This window comes from Hyaena hyaena, unplaced genomic scaffold, assembly GCF_003009895.1.
Source record: "Hyaena hyaena isolate Hyena2069 unplaced genomic scaffold, ASM300989v1 scaffold_75, whole genome shotgun sequence".
Classification (NCBI taxonomy): Eukaryota; Metazoa; Chordata; class Mammalia; order Carnivora; family Hyaenidae; genus Hyaena; species Hyaena hyaena.
In genome coordinates, this window is record NW_024080707.1 from 3,961,636 (window position 1) to 3,979,437 (window position 17,802).

General features: G+C 42.5%; 1 long non-coding RNA gene across 1 annotated transcript; it reads left to right on the top strand.

Annotated features, from left to right (window-relative positions):
* The first annotated feature begins 293 nt into the window (after window positions 1-293).
* On the top strand, window positions 294-2,844 carry LOC120232609. Its single transcript, XR_005528605.1, has 3 exons — window positions 294-469; window positions 2,042-2,174; window positions 2,795-2,844. It is a non-coding gene; the product is annotated as an uncharacterized LOC120232609 (long non-coding RNA).
* Window positions 2,845-17,802: the final 14,958 nt, after the last annotated feature.

Below are 17,802 nucleotides of genomic sequence, written 5' to 3' on the forward strand. Positions count from 1 at the left end.
GTTAATGAAGGCTGCCTTTGGATGGTGAAGTATGGTTGACGTTTTTTCCCCTTTGACAAGCAGGCCTTACTTTGATAATAAGGGAAGCCTCTTTTAATAAAAGAAATAAAGAGGCTTTATTTCCCAAACAGTCCTTGGGTATAATCCTTATTCATCCTTACCCCCCGCTAAACAGAAAGCATCTGAAGAGAGTTTCAGCTGTCGTTCTATAGAAAACGAAGTCTGAGACCAAAATGACGGTTTCCATGTTCCCTCCTGCCTCCTGTTCTTCTACCCCACAGGCCCATAAAAGAAAAATGATTCAGAAAGTCGTGAGCTGGTAAACCTGGAAATGTGCTGTACTTGTATTTGGCAGCCTCGTGCTCTGGAAGTGAGAAGCCAACAACCACCGTCCAGGGCTTCTCACAGTGAAAGTGGAACGAAGGAGGCGTGTGTTCCAGCTGGGGGCATAAGTTAGGGCCCGTGCCAGGTACAAAGAGATGTTTTATTTTTTCCTTGAGCGCACACTATATGCTTATCTCTACTGAGGAAACCAGCTTTTCCTTCTTACCTCCCAAGAGGAGAAGTCAGTCCTGGCTCACATCCCTGGACAGAGTTACACTTCCCAGCTGGCCCCTCTCCAGGCCAGCCAGTTGTCCATCTCTATCTTGGAGGAACAGCTTTGACAAAGTCCTTGGCCCTGTTTGGAAATCCCCTTCCCCTTGCTCTTCCAAACAAAATTAATTTGAAACGGTTGGGTTAATCTGACATTCTTCCTCTGAGGAACATGTGTTCATATGAGGGGGGTAGGGTCTCCTGGAGGACAGTCTCCAGGCTGTCTACTTGGAGTCCATATACCTCCCCAACTCTGCCAATCTGAAGTACATTCAGGGGCATGCACCTGGGTTGGAGAGGGGCCTGGGGGCCCGTTCTCTGAGGAATGGTTGAAGGATCTGGGGCTGCTTAGCTTGGAAAAGAGAAAACTCAGGGAGATCTTGAGAGTTGTCTCAATGAGCTTATTAAAAATTTATTTTGGAATAATATCTCAGAGAAAAATTGGAACAAATGTGGAGAAGTTGCAAGAAGGAAAATTGCCTTAATATAAGAAAGAACTTTTTAGTAATGAGAAATTTTCCAACATGCAATAGGCTCCATAGTTGAGGAAGTAATTTTCATTGGAGGAAGTCTGTACAACTTTCTTTCAGGCATCATCAACTTGAGAGTGTAAAACTTTTTTCCAACAATTATGTGGTGTTTATTATGTGCCAGGCACTGTCCTAAGTACATTATACATATAATTCTAGGAATACTTACAACATCCTTCTAAAATAAATGTATTATTATCTCCAAGTTATAAGAAAAATAAGACTCAGAGAGGTGTTCAGTAACTTGACCGGGGCCACACTGTGACTCAAACTCAGGTAGAATGGCTCCAACATCCATACTCTTAACTCCTATATTGAGGTTACATTTATATTAATACCCCAAGATATGACCATAGACTCCTACATGTCAAAAAATAGGATTTAGTCTCTCTCATCCTGAGATTCTCAGTTTCCAGGAGTCCCCATAGAGTGCCTACCTATACCAACAACATAGTGGATAAAGTACATGCATCTGTCATGCACCATGGCTTCCCTCTTGGCAATGTCTTAGCTCTCAACATGTTTATGCAGCCTCACCAACTATACTAATTGTGAGACCACCAATATCTGTGCCAAGGAGGCTTCCTCACAATACACCCTAGTCTGTAGGGCTCAAGATCTGTGTGTTCTCCACAGTCTGAGAGCTGTGAAGAATGATCCCACATCTGTGCTGCAGTTTGTCTTCTGAGTCCCCAGGAAACAATATTTCTGGCTGGAGTTCTCCATCTCTCACAATAATATATCCCTGTCAGCTACTGGTCCTCATCTCCTTAGGTATAGAGTGTCTGAGACAGTCCAATGGTTCGGATTGGGTCTTAAAATTCATGTCCCTCTCTGTAACTTTTACTTTTTTTCTCTACTGTCTCCTATCACCTGGACAACCAAAATAAATAAAACTCTCTCTCCCCCACCAACAGCCACAAAACACAGAGCTTCCATGCACCAGGTAAAGAGAACTCTGAAGAGATGTCACCTCATTTCTCCCCAGCCCTTGCTCAGCCAAAAAGGACCTATGATCTCTGAAAGCAGAAGCAGGAAGACTATTCTCAGGTGTGCTGGGGAAAGGGGTGCTGGATGAAGTTGGAGGCTGGAAAGAATAGTAAGGTCTCATCAATTTAAAAATGTTAGAATCCTGAGTCCCAAATAGTTTGTTAGAAATGGAGTTGCTTCAGCTTGTGTCCTCAAATCGCCCACACCGGATTTGTTTAGGGAAGAGTAGGCTGTGTTTATAAGTAAAGTTTTTAGTAGTTTATGGATTCTACTACATTTATGGAAGGTACAGGGTGAAGAAACTGTCTGTGTAGTGTAGCTCATCTTTAGGCAAGAGAGGAGGCTGGGGTGTGGAAGGCTGGGGTCAATTTACTGATGGGGAGCAATTAATGGCTCTGTCTGATAAGCCTTTTCCTTGAAGAAGAGTTTCAGAGATGAGCTACCTCTGTTTGTACCCAGTCTCTCTCATGTGTTTTGGGTCCCTCATGTTCTTCAGGTCTTCTCATTGTTTTTTATGGTCAATGTGAGGGATATGTGACAATTAGATTCTTTGAAGTTTCCATGAGAATATTTGGCTGAAATAGGGGAGAGAAGATAGGGACAAGAATGAAGTACATCTCACTGTGGATCTTCAAAATGGCCTCCAGTAACCCTTGCCTCCTAATGTTTGTATCTTGCAGAGCATCTCTCCCTGCATTGAATCCATGTTTGTCTGTATGACCAATAAAATATGGCAAAAATGACAATGTGTCACTTTCTAGGCCAGATCATGGCTTCCACCTTCGCTCTAGGGAAAGTTAGCCACCATGTTGTGAAGCAGCCATGTGGAGGAACCTCTGGGGGGAGGAACTGAGGCCAAAGCCAGCACCCACTTGTCAGCCAAGTAAGTGAATATCCTCAAAAGCATATTTTCTAGCCCCAGTAGAGCCCTTGGCTAACTGTAGCCCCAGTTAATATCTTGACCACAACCTCATAAGAGATCCTGAGCCAGACTGTCCAAACTCTTCCTTACCTATAGAAACTGTGGTAGAGGGGCACCTAGGTGGCTCAGTCGGTTAAGTGTCCAACCCTTGATCTCAGCTCAGGTCTTGATCTCAGGGTTGTGAGTTCAAGTTCCATGTTGGACTCCAGCATGGAGCCTACTTACAAAAAGAAAGAAACTGTAATAGATACTGATGATTTCAAGCTAGTTAATAACTCGGTGTTCCCTGGTGGTCTAGTGGTTAGGATTTGGCACTCTCAAGCTAGTTAATAACACATCAATTGATAACTCATGCAAAGAGCAAGTCTGATTATGTGAAGGGCCCTGTGGGTTAGGCACCTTCATGCACAGTGTCCTTGGGAAGCAAAAGAGTTAGCAAACTAGGGCCCATGGGTCAAATCCAGCCCTCTACAGGCCAAATCTGCCCACATCACTTGTTTACATACTGTCTATATGGCTGGTTTCTTGCTACAATGACAGAAGTGAGTAGTTGTGATACACTGAATAGCTCACAACACTGAAAATATTTACAATTTAAACATTTATAGAAAAAATTTGCTAACTCTTATCCTATAGGAACTTGCACTATGATGGTGAAATGTCTTTCACACACACATACAAATACACACACCCACTCCAAACAAGATCCTGAAGTACACACATGCTATTTCATCTGTCTGGTGAGCCCTCTCTACTTTCTTCATTTGGCTAACTCCTACTCATCCTTCAAAACTCAGTTTAGATGCCACCTTCTTGAGTCCAACCTTTACTTATGAAATCCCCCTCCTTCTCTGAGGTTGGCTTATGTATCACCTCCTTCCCTCATTCCCCTAAGCCAAACAAATTCTAACACCAGTGTTTCCATATTTCTTTTAGAACGCTAGTAAATCACATGATGGGGATTTGTTTAGTGTCTGTCTCCCCCACTGGACTATAAGCTCTTCAAGAGCAAGGACTGTGTATTATTCATTTTTTAACCTCAGAGAAATATATATTTATTTATTCATCACAAATACTTATAGGATGCTTATTATTTGCCAGATAATTTGCTTACACTGGGATTCAGAGAAAAAGACGGAGTCCTTGCTTTCAGGTTGCTCTAGGCTAGAAGTGGAGAAGCAAACTGGCATTAGGATATGATGTAGTAGAGGTGGATGCAAACTTTATTGTGAGCATATTTGCTGTAGCCATATAAGCATCTGCAAAAATAAATTGGTTTTCAACACTTTCCTAGCATTTAACAATAATCAGACACTGTACTAAGCACTTAAATACATTACAATTTATTTAATCTTTATACAACATGAGCCAAGTACTACAATTTTCTGTTCTACAGAATATAGAGAGGAAGAGAGGTCAAGTAACTTATCCAGGGTCACAGAGCTAAAGATGTAAAGTAAATTTTGGAGCAATTATTTAGTTGAATAATTCATTCTGAATTTCAGAAACAACACAAGTAGGAGAAATTGGGATAATGCTGTTCTTTTCTCTTAGAACACTAAGTGGATGGTTTCTGTCAAGCTGGAAATTCCGGCTCCAGAGGCTTTCTGATGACTTATACACCATGCTTGGCATTTTATTTCTAGGAATTGCCTTCTGGGAGATTATGCTGCTTTAATGATTGTGCAAGCCTGGTTTCCTCATTGAATTGCACCATTTGCCACTTTGAAGTCATCCCTAGTTGTTAGTTTTACTTTCCTAGGGCTCTGTAGGGGAAGAATACATTCAGCACCCCCCAACTATGTCCTTTTCTTGCTAAAGTCAATAGAGGTATGGATTGCCTACAGCTGGGATGTGAGATGGGGCTCTGGTTCCTTCTCTCTGCCATCACTTATCTCCAGCTGTGATCTCAGTTGTGGATTAATTGGTTCAAACCTTGGGTATCTGTCAGTGAATTGGTTCAGAGATTCTGTGTACAGTGGCTGATGGTGCTGGCTCTAGCTTAAAGAAAACCATTGCCCCCTGTAGTATGAATCACTTAATTACATTCTATTTCCCTTTCTAAGAATGAAGACTCTGAAGCTCCAAAGCTGGTCCCCTTTAAAAATAAATAAGTAGGTATTCTGAGCCATTTGTCTGTTCTGTTCAGGTCACTCATTTGTGCTTGGTTCTGCCTTCCTGCCCAAAGATGTGAGTGCTTTGTGATAAAGACTGGAGGTGGTGAGTGGGGGAAACCTTATGGAGGACAGTGACAGGTGCTGAAAGCAGGTATGTCCCTTGCTCAAGAGCCTTAGCTCAGCTATTCCCTTCCAAGGTTAAGGGTGCAGAGTGAAGTGATGAGGAGTGGTGTCAAAGTAGGTGGGAGAGGGAAAGGCCAGTATGTCCACTCACGGTTTTTAGCCTATTCACCCTCATTCCACAAGTCTTGAAGGAATTGACTACTTGCCAGACCTTGTTTATAATCAGGTCCTGGAATTTACAGATGAGACAGATATGGTTCCTACCCTTCTGAAGTAGTGGGGAAGTTCAGAAAGAAGTTGACACTTAAATAAAATAATTGCAAATTAAGGTAAGTGATGGTAGGAATAAAGAGTGGACTATTACAGAGAACAATTGAGAGTCGGGGATGGGACAGGACCATTTATTTTGAATGGAGTAATCAGAGAAGGCTTTTCTGAGGATGTGAAAGATAATGAACATGAAGGATAAAGAAGCAAAGGGAGAATTCCAGGCAGAGAGAATGGATTGTGCGAATGTCCTGAAGCCGAGGTCAGTTCAGGCAAACTGAAATGGCTAAGCTGCTCTTGGTGCGGGGCCCCCAGACTTCCTGCCTGGACTACTTTCTCTAGAAGTTCCCCTTCTCTAGAAGTTCGAACTCTAGAAGTTCGTCTGGGGTCTCAGCCTCCAGCTATAGCTCTGAGCCAGAGCAGCATTCATCGAGAAAAGGATGCTTAGGATAAACAGACCTTAGTAAAGCTTTGTGTTACAAATTACTTAGGTCTTCTGTGTTCAAATCTTGGCTCTGCCACTCAGAAGCTTTAAGCATAACATGTTACTTAACTGCTCTGTGCCTCAGTATCCTCATCTGTAAACTAGGTCTTAAAAATGTATCTATCTCAGAGATAGAGAGATTATTAGAATAAATTAAATGGTTATTAGATTTAATTAGTTCATTAAATTAGCTAAGTGCTTAGGTCAGTGCCTGGCTTATAAATATTCTACAATCATGTTGTTATTATTATTATCATACTTTAGCTCTTGTACCCCGCTGGCAGTAAAGGTGTGTTATGCATTCGCCAGAAGCTGGTTTCTCAGGAATCAAGCTGTAGCCTTCTCATATGATTCAGTTCAGATCATTTTTATACTAGGCACTGTACTGGACACTTGGCTACATCATTTTCTTGAACAACAGCCATTAAGAAGAAGGTATTATCCCTATTTTATAGATGTAAGAACTCAGGTTTAAAGAGGGTAACCAACTTACCTAACACCACAAAGCTAGAGTGATTCCTAGGTCCACTGCTGAGATCTGACTCAGTAGGCCTGCATAAATCACTGGGATCTGCATTACAAGTACCTACCCCAACCTTTCCAGTTCTGATGCAGGTGACCTCTTTACTGTACTTTGGAAAACTAAGGTTTAGATTATCTTTTTTTAAAAAAAATTTTAATGTTCATTTTAATGTTTATTCATTTTTGAGAGAGAGAGAGAGAGAGAATGTGTGAGCAGGGGAGGGTCAGAGAGAGAGGGAGACATGGAATCCGAAGCAGGCTCCAGGCTCTGAGCTGTCAGCACAGAGCCTGAGGCAGGGCTCAAACTCACAAACCTCGAGATCTTGTCCTGAGCCCAAGTTGGATGCTTAACCAACTGAGCCACCCAGGCGCCCTTAAATGATCTTTAAGGCTACCTTTGGCTGCACAGTCTGTGAAGATGAGAAAGTCCATACGCACCCAGCGTGCAGTTTAGTGAGGAATGCAGTTTGCTGCTGTTGATGTTTATTGTTACAGAATTAACTCAGTTCATGATACTGGTTGCCTGCTCTGGTTACTGTCCAACAGACACATTGGGGCTGAAAAATGTCCCCAGAGTGTTTTGCATTATGTAATCTCAGTTCATAATTTCTCATCTACAGTACCAAGTGAAGATAAAATAAAACCGCTCTGAAAACCGGATGTCTTAAGATTGGGAAATTCATTTTGGAGGCAAACGTGACTGAACTGAAGTAAGTTTATTTGCAGATATTATTTAAACCACTTGCTGTGAATACTTAAGCACTGCACTGCAAAATTATCAGTGTGCTTGATTATGGGGTTGTATTAATGATCTATTGTTGCATAACAAATTACCCCAAAACATACTGGCTTAAAACAGCAAACATTTATTTTCTCACAGTTTCTGTGGGTCAGGAATTCAGAAGAGGCTTAACTGGCTGGTTTTGACTCAGGGTTTCTCATACAGTTACAGTCAAGATGTTGCTACGGCTGCAGACATCTGAAGGCTTGCCCAGGGCTGGGAAGTCCCTGGCAAGATGGCTCACTTATATGACTGTTAGCAGGAGAAGCACAATGCCTTTTTATTTTTAAGTTTATTTATTTATTTTGAAGATGGGGGGCTCACAGAAGCTGGGGAGAGGCAGAGAGAGAGGAGGACAGAGGATCTGAAGCAGGCTCTGTGCTGACAGCAGAGAGTCTAATGTGGGGCTCAAACTCATGAACTATGAGATCATGACCTGATCCAAAGTTAGATGTTTATCCGACTGAGCCACCCATGTGTCCCATGCTTTGTCCTGTTTCTTAAAAGAGAGTTACCAAGTTTATCCCACACACAAGAAAAGGAGATTTAGATGTCACTATTCATTAAGGAAATAATATAAAAAAATTGAGACATATTTTAAAACCACCACAGAAGTGTTACCCATATCTTCCTGGAGGTGTTCTGTTATATTGAAGATATGAAGCAGTATTATCCTACAAAAGAATTCAGCAAAGATTATTAATAATTATTAATTGCATCTGGCACCAAGAGTTTTGGATAAAGGGTTATGTTTCTGTAGTATTGTGATAAGCTTCCATATGGTTTTTACCACTTTAAATAAGTTAAAGAAACATAGAACGTTTGGGAATATTTTCAAGCTTCAAGGAACTTCATGGGTTATTCAGTAACTAGAGTCTGTTCTCTTCTTCTTCACTCTATAGATGAATAACTTGAGATTCAGAAAGGAAAAAAATGCTAAGAACATACATGCTACACTTCAGACACTGCTAAGTGCCTTAGATACATTATTCTATTACATTTTTCTGTCCTTACAATGAGGAAAACAAGAATCAGAAAGGTGAGTAGAATGTCCTAGATCAGACAGCTAGTGTGTTTTAGAGACAGGGTTAAAATCCATGTTTTCTAAGTGTCAGCCAGAGCTCTACATGCATAAGACCTCCCTCTTCTGAGCCTCTGAGACATGAGAACAGAGCTGGCAAGGTCTAGACACCATATCCCTGGAGGATCAAGGTGAAAGGTCTTCCATCCACCCATCCAGAATTCTCTTCTAGTCTGAAGATCTCATCAGCCTTCTGCTTCCCTACCTAGTGTCCAACCTAAGATTATCTTCTGGGAACAAGAGGGGAACCCCAGAAGTTGAGTAGCAATGACTACACTGCCTGTTGCCTCACCCTCCAAGTGGGATTCTGAACTTCAAGCTGGGTGGGTGCTGCTGAGGTGTGACAGGCTCAGTTCCCACTTTGAAATGCCTTCTCAGGGTACCTGAGATACACCTCATGTTCACATTCTCACCTAAGAGGCATTGGATAACAAAACCACCTGCCCAGGGGTCTATGGCTGGAGAAAGCCTTTCCAAGGACTATCAGCTTTAAACTCTATGAAGGATATGTCATCATTAGGAATCTGAGTTCAAAAGTTATAATAATAGCTCTTGTAGTAATAAAATCAGTTAGGACTCTTTTAGTGACACGTGCCAGAAAATGCAATCTGAAATGGCATAACCTGAAAGGGAATTAATTGAAAAATTGAGAAATAGAGTTGATTTCAGGTGTGGTGTGATATGGAAAATCAAATGCTCCATAAGGACTTGGTCTCTCTTTCATCTCAGCACTCAGCTTACTCTGTTGTTGACTCCAACAACAATCACTCCCTGAGCCAATCACTATCATGAGAGGGTTACAGTGTTCTCATTGGCCAGCCAGTGAGGCACACGACACTCCTGGATGGGACGGGCTGGGGAGAGTACACCAAATAAAAAACTGGAGGCTCTTATTGCAGCTACGACAAAGGAATGTTGCCAATGAATTTGACAACATTTGAGGTCTTACTATGTACCAGACTCTACGCTAAGCACTACACACACACACACACACACACACACACACACACACACACACATCTCATTTAACCTTTATACATAACTCTGTAAGATATGTATTAGTATTACCTCCATATAATAGATGAAGAAACTGAGGGTCCGACAGGACAAGTAACATGCTCAAGGGCACACAGCTAGTAAGTGATGGGACTGAGTTTGAACCCATTCTGTCTGATTCAAGAGCTATTCTTGTTCCATTTTCATGAAGCTGCCTATGGCATAGCTTCCTCTAAAGTCATTTAGGCTGGAAACAGCAGTGTCTTTTTCAACATCTTCTTATCATCTACATCCAGCAGTCATCAGATTTGAGCTATCTGCTTCCATCTTCTATTCCAAGTGCCACTTCCCATTCATTGCTACTGAGCACTTCTCTCTGGATAATTTATTTTCAGAGAACACTCATGTGAAGTCTATGGGCCATTTTAACTTACAAATTCATATTTAAAAGTTAGAATCACATAAAAATCTGTATTGTATGGCATTTTTTGAAAAACAGAAAAATTTGTTAACACCAGACCAGCTTCATGGCAACAATGGCTGAAATTGAGCAGCACTGTCTGCTGATGATTAGGTGTCTGAGGTTCAGTTGGCCAGGTCCCTGCTGCTTCTTTCCTCCAGACTTCCTCACTCATGTAAGTTCCTCACTTACCCTCCAGAAGCATCTGAGTTAGCAAGTCTAGTCCCTAGTTTCTCCCCATTTTTACCCACCCTCCTGTGACCATTAGGTTTATCTTCCTAAACCATGATCTGATTATCCCGCTTTCATATTTGAAGACATTTCACAGTTCTGTACACTGCCTGCAGGCCCACTACAAGTTGGTCCCAAGCTACTTTTTTAGGCCAATGTCCTGTTGAACAAGCCTCCACACACTTGTTTCTGTCCTTATGACCCTCACTCCCTCTCCCACTTGCATTTGCTCAGTCCTTCTTCTCTGGGCCTCTACTGTCCTTTCCTGGTCCTCTCTGTGCCTCCTCATATCTGTTCTTTGAGTGCTCACACAACCTTCAATGACAAGGTCAATTCCCACCTCCTCCAAGAAGCCTTGCTAAATCCCCTCCACCAACATTAATGTGTTCCTGCTCCATACACCACCAGTACATTACTTTTGTGTACTATTATTGTATACTATTAATATTGTGTAATATTACCTATTGTGAATGACATTCATAATAAAAAATATTCTTTATAATCAATCAATCAAGTTAGTATTTATGGAACACTACTATGTGCCAGGCACTTTTCTGAGTGTCTTGCCCTCACAACAGCTTTTTGATACATTCCACTCTCATTACCATCGTGCACTGAGAAATCTGAGACACAAAAAATTTAAGTCATTTGCCCAGTTTCATATGGCTGGGAAGCAGTAGAGCTGGAATCCAGGTAGTCAGGACCCAGAGCCTGGGTACATTATCGCTGTCTTTGATATATACTCAGTGTACATTTTAAAGAAACTGCTCTGTGTCAGACACTGTAGGAGATGCTGCAAATGTAAACATGAATAGCAATAAGCTCTCTGCCCTCAAAGAACTCACAAGCTAATGGAAGGAGATGGACATGGTCCAATAGGAAGAATGAGTGTCACAGGTGCCCTGATAGAAGTATAGAAGAATGGGGGAAACATGGAGGTATCCATGAGAATTTGGAAATCGTGCACAAAGGGGGTCACAGCCATTGGTAAAGGTCAGGGAAGACTTTGTAGAGGAACTGTGAGTTAAGTCTTAAAAGGTGAGTTACACAAAAAGCCGCATATTATATTATTCCATTTATATGAAATATTCAGAATAGGCAAATTCACAGAGACAAAAAGTAGATTTCCAGAGGCTGGGGGAAGAGGAGACCAGAGTGTGACTGTTTAATGGGCACAGGATTTCTTCTTACGATGATGAGAATATTCTGGAATTAGATTGTGGTGATGGTTGCAGAAGACCATAAATATAGTGAGAGTGATTGAATCATATAGTTTAAAATGGTTAAAAAGATAAATTTTATGTTATGTGATTTTATCTCAAAAAGAAAAAAAAGAAGAGTTGATATTTATCAGGTACACTGAAGAGTTGATATTTATCAGGCATGGGGTGGGAGGCATTGGAGGTGGGGAGATTTCAGGTGAAGAATGACAGTTTGGGAAACAGAATGGCTGCCGTTACAGTGAACTTGGACTGATATGGGCAGGGCCTAGGTCTCACAGCAGCAACTAAGGCTCCCGAGGAATATAGGGCCAATATAATGACCTTGACCACTCCTAGGAGCTTGGACTCTATTTGTAGGAAATGGTGCGCCAGTGATGGCTTTCAGCAGGACCATGATGTGCTCAGGTGTATAAGGAAGATCCAGCCCCATATGGAGGATGGGGGAGTATGCAAAAATCTGGAGACAAGAATGGGAGTTCTGTAATAGTCCAGGCAAGAGCCAACAAGGAGCTGAGTATGTGACCATCGCCGCATGCTGGAAAGCAGAACCTATGTCATTTGCATGTGTAAGCTTCTTTCATTCAATGAGATATTCCCTCAATGTCCATAAATGGATTGCCAGGATAGCTCATTATGTGCTGGTGCTGAGGACACAACAGTGAACACAGGTATGGCCTAGCCCTCCTGAGTGTATTGTCTGGCCAGGGAGGCATATGATAAACCATTGTGTCACATGCAATGGATGATTTATAACTGTGAGGTGTGCTATTAAAGGACAAGGACAAGATATTAGCTCCAGCCAGACAACCCTAGTTTCAAACCCTGGTTCTTCACTGCTCAGCTGAGAGCAAGTTTCTCAGGCTCTTGAAGCCTTGGTTGCCTCATCTAAAAATGTGGGTAGCAACCGTACCCACCCACAAGATGGTTAAGGAGATGAAAGTTAATGCTGTAGATGGTGGATACCAGTGTCAGGCAGCAGAAGCTCAGAAGGATCATTTGATTCCTCCGCATGGTAGGCACAATAAATCCGAGTTGGCAAGAATTGTTATTGACCTTGAACCCATCAGTCTCTGGGATCATGATGGAAGACACCGGCAATGCTCATTTGCTGCATATAGAGTGGCCAATTGACCTGTGAAGAAGCCCTTTAGGAAACGTTCCTTTTTGAGAACGGCAGGCCTGCCTTAGCATTGTGGAAGGTATTGTCCTGCCCTTGTTACTACACCCCTAACCAGGCTTCTAATGGGTGTGTAGGGAACAGCCATGGGTTTTGGTGTCTCCCTATAGTTCATCCTCAAGGGAAGGACATTCCATAGACTAGTACAAAATATCCATTTTTGACCTTCGGAGGCCAGTGTGCCCATGCTTCTTGTAACTCCAATGCAATGATGCCCGCCAGTTTCTTTCTCTTACAAGGCTCGGGCTTAGTCATAAACTCCCTTACACATGAATATCTTCATCCAAAAGTCATGGATTGAATGCCTACATGTGGCATCACTGTGCTAGGTGTTAGGATTGTAGTATTGAAAAGAATAATACCCATCCCCTGCTTCAAAGCCATCCTAATCTCATGGGGAGCTGGAGAAGTAAGTGGATCCATGTCATCTGTGTTTAAGGGGCTAGAATTAAAGTGGCACAAGGCCATAGAGTGGTTGCACAGAGGCAAACTGAGGCACCTTGTCTGCGAATGCATACAAGACTGTGTCAGACAAGGCTGGGGCTCGGTGTCCAGCCCCTGACTTACTGCTTGGTGATAATAACTGTCACTTACTGAGCACCACTATGTCCTTGGTATAAAGTGCCAGATACTTATGTTGCTTAATTTATCTTCATGATGATACTATGAGGACTGTTTTTAAATGAATCAGTACATTACAGCATTTAGAAGAGTGTCTGACTCACAATAATTGCTCCATAAGAGATACCTATTTTTATTCTATATTCTTTTCTTTCTCTCTCTCCCTCTCTCTGGGTAAGACTGAAATTAGGTGATAGGAGCTTAAGAGTCCATAGGGTCCAAGCATTGGTCTTGGGCAAATTACCAACGAGGCCCAAAAGGCAGCTTGGATTTCCATCACTGGCAGAGGGGGTAGGTGAGAAGCGGTGGATTCACATGGTGGGCACCATGTAGCAGATAGGAGCAGTAGACTAGCAGCATACATAGCGCTAATGCCAGGAGGAGGACCCGATCATTGGCTCCTTCTGAAGAGGGCTTCTCAGCTGCAGCAGATGGCTGCCCAGTGGGAACAGAGCCTATGACAGATACAGCAGGATGACTCGCTCTGCATCTGTCCCTCCTTCTTCCCCATGACTCCCTGAATTGCAGAGGCTGGAAAAATAAAATCCACCTTTCTCAGCCTCCCTTACAGGTTCTGGGTATGATTACAATCTGCCATTTAGACGTGCTCACAGGAGGCTCACAATGAATTAAGTGGGGATGAAGGTGAGGTCACCTTGTTGCTACACTGTGTTGCTGGAGCAGGTCTGGCCAATGCAGAGCTGATACCAGTAATGGCAGCTTCCCCATCCTGAGTTGTGGCTGAGGTGATAGGAGCCTGGAGTGAGCAGCTGAGATACCATCTGGGTGTTGTTATGGGTATTGTTCCTGGGGACCCAGCCTACAGCCCACTCCTCCGTCAATTTTGTAAGCACCCTATGCCCTGTAATGTTTTCCTGCTTAACAGAGCTAGAATATTTTTTCTTGGTGTGTGTGTGTGTGTGTGTGTGTGTGTGTGTGTGTGTGGTGTGTGTGTGTGTGTGCATTAAAATTTCAATGTGAAATCTCCTGATGTAAGTAAGAACAAAGCACCTAACCTTTCTGACCCTGGCTTCCTCACCTATGAAATGGTTGTGTGAAACCACTTCTCATCATGCAGTGGGAAGGATTCCGTGGAATATCATTTGCAAAGGGCCTGTCACACAACAGCTGCTCAGTGACAGAGAACTTTGTGTAGCATAAGAAGCATGGGTTTTTGGAAACTGGGTTCAAATTGTGATAATACTGCTTAACAGCTGCGTGACCACATAAACCTTTCCAAAGCCCTAGGCAGTGTGGATCATAAAGTACCTACTATAGCATGGTCTTTTTGTTTGTGTGCTGGTTGTGGTGAATATTAAAGAGATAACATACACAAAGATGCCCAGCACAGTGCTTGCCTAGCACTTAGTCATCTCTTCTCAGACGTTAATTTCCCTCTTTACCTCCTATTCCTTCAATTCATAGTAATATTTAATATTCTTGATGATAATGAGGATGGTTGGAAAGAAACTAATGAGGAAAACGGTTGTAAAGGATGCAATTACACAACCAACCATTTGCTCCCTATCAGGAGACTGACAATCTTTCCCCCTCCATAATACAGGAAGTAAAGCGGTATCTGCCATTTCTGTGGGTGTGTCTGGGTGCCCTGGAGACCACTCAGCTCACACCTCTTTCCTGCCACCAACCGTCCTTTCTTCTGCTAACAGAGCCATGGCTCAGCTCTGCTTCAGGAGATAGGACTTGTGTGAGTGGCAGCTGGGCACCTGCCAAAAGAGATAAGAGAGGGTTAGGGAAGGGAAGCCCTCTGAGATCCTTGGCAAAGTGCCCATAAGGTAAGAGGAGGAAGGGATGATGCTGGACACATAGTAGGTCTGTTGGTTTGTCAAGAGTTGTAGGAGCCTGGTGTTCTCCGTGGAAGGGTGTGGTCAGGTGCAGAGTAGGCATATTGAGGAGAGTCAGAGCTAGGGATTTGTTGATAGAATAGGGGACATAGTGGCTATTTTAGGAATATAGGAGTATTTGTTAGCCTTTATTGCTGTGAGATATACTTCTTGGCAAGAAATGTAACCAGTGGGATCCACGAAAATGTATTTGTAGAAGCTATCAATAGTCTCTTATATTGGGCACTGCCCACCATATGCTCCAATAAGCATTGGAGGGAAGAACAGTGTGTTGTTGTTGTTGTTGTTGTTGTTGTTGTTGTTATTCCCTTCCAAAGTGTAGCAGTGGTGATTAGCACATAACCTGTAATTTATTGTTAACATAGGCTGGGTATCTTGTGGAAAGATTTGGCCATTTAACAAACATTTGCGGAATGCTCACTGCCCACTATATTCCTGCCAGGAGCCTTTCTAGAGTCTGAGGATCCAAAGTAAATAAACCAGTCCCTGCACTCAAGAAACTGACATTCAAGAGATTAAGGCAGATGCAGGCATTCAGCTAACAATAATTGAGTGTCTATTATGTGCATGCACCTACCAGCCTCTGGGGATATAACAGTAAGACCTGGTCCCTGCCCTTAAAGATGCTATAGGGGACATAGTTGGGGTGGGATGGTGGGAAGGAACTGCCAGGTGGATAGGAAGTTGCAATCTGGTGTGCTTCAAGCTGGTGGGTGAATTATTCAGGTGTGAGCAGGAATTATCCAGGTAACAAGGAGAAGGTCGTGTGTGTTTTTGTTGCTGAGGGTGAGGAGAGGTCATTTCAGGCAAAGAAAGCTGCACTTAGTACAAGAAAGCATGGAGCCCTGTCCCTCCAGAGGACAGGGTGAGTTCAATATTGCCCTAGGGTAGGAGACATGGCTGGGAGGCATGGATAGGAAGTGAATTTTCAAGCAAGTTGAGACTGGATCTTGCTAAAACTTGCTTGTCATGCTAAGAACCTGATCTTCATTCTGAAGCCAATGGAAAACTAGAGAGGTATTTTAAAAGGTAGATTGAATCATTAATTCTATTCCTATTTATAGTGTATAGATTCTTATTTATAGTGTATAGGTTTATACACTATTTGTAGTATATAGATATAGCGTAAAGTGTATAGATTCCTATTTATCGTGTATAATTCTGTACACTAGAATAATGATCTTCATTCTATTCTGGTTTATAGTATTAACTATATACGTATTTGCTACTGGACTAGATTCTGGGAATTTGATGGTATGTAAAATCGTTCTTGTCCATGTGGGGTTTCTAATGTGGGAGAGACAAATTAAACTAAATTTTTTTTTGTACAAGGAGAATGTATTAAGGTAGTGTTTATGTAATTAAAACTCAGTTAAAACGATCATATACCACACAGTCACCCAACATACATATTAAGTTATTAAATAAGACAAGTGCTGTGAAGGGGACTCCAAGTCAGCTGGTGGTAAATGCCAAATAATGGCTAATAATAATAGTCACAGACATTTGGTAAGTGATCATTATGCAGCTGTCATCATGCTTCATGCAGATCATCTCATTTAGTCTTCAAAGCAATTAGATGAATGAGTTTTGTCTCCACATAGGGACATATGTCTGACTCCAAGATTTATGCAACTCATTGAGGCTGTGTTTAGATTTCATCTTTTGCTAATAGCAACCGTGATATTAGACTGGATAATGGCCAGCTCCAATGCCTAATCCTTGGAACCTGTGAATATATTACTTTACATTGCAAAAGGGACTTTGCAGATGTGATTGTGTTAAAAAGCTTGTGCTGTGGAGAGTGTCACAGACTATCCAGGTGACTTCAATGTAATCACTCTCATAAGAGGGAGGCAGGAAATTCAGAGAGAGGGAGGAGCAGACAGAGAAAGCAGAAGCTGGGCTGATGTGCTTTATAGATGCAAGGGACCACTACCTAAGGGAAGGGCCCTAGGACCTAGAAAGGCAAGGAAATGGATTCTCCCTTAGAGCTTCCAAAAGAAGCAAAGCTCAGCCTACACATTGATTTTAGCCCCTTAGAACCATTTTCCTCTTTTTACCTCCAGAACCATAAGGTCATTAATTTGTGTCATTTGAAGCCAACAGGTTTGTCATTATTTGTTACAGTGGCAATAAGAAACCAATAAAGCAACTTTTGGGCGTACTCACTTCATACAGCTGAATCAAGAGCCCTCAAAAGAGGGCAAACTAAGTGAGTGTTTTAGGAACTTGTAGAAGATCTGCAGTTGGGGGAAGGCGAGTCTGAAAGCAAAAGAAGGACAGAAAGAAGTGGGAAAGAGGGTGCTTTAGTGCAAGGACTAGCTGAAACAAAAGCATAAGGGCAAGGGTGGGACATAGAAGGCAATTGTGGGGGAAGGTTTTGCTAACACCACCAGGCATATCAGAGAGCCAGAGAGTGACCTAAGGTTGGAATACTGGCTGCAGTCAGACCATGGAGCCGGACCCTGGTGTGAGCTGTGACTAGGCAGCTCACACGGGAGGACTTTGAGGAGGGCCATGGGATAGTCATACCATGTTTTATGAAGAATTCCCTGCATCGGTGGGAGTGGTGGAGGAGAGGGGCAGGAAACCAGTCCTGAGGCCTTGCTGTTACCTGCCCTGTAGAATGCTAGTCTGAACCAGGCTGCTGGCCATGATAAGGGGTGCGGGGGTCTCCCTGCCAAAAAGAACATGGTCTTGTACACCAGCACTTCTCAAAGTGTGGTCCCTGGACCTCTGCAGTGTCCTCAGGGAGTCCTCAAGGTTAACTTTTTTTCATTTCAAGGTTAAAGTGTTTTTCATTTCATTTTATTTT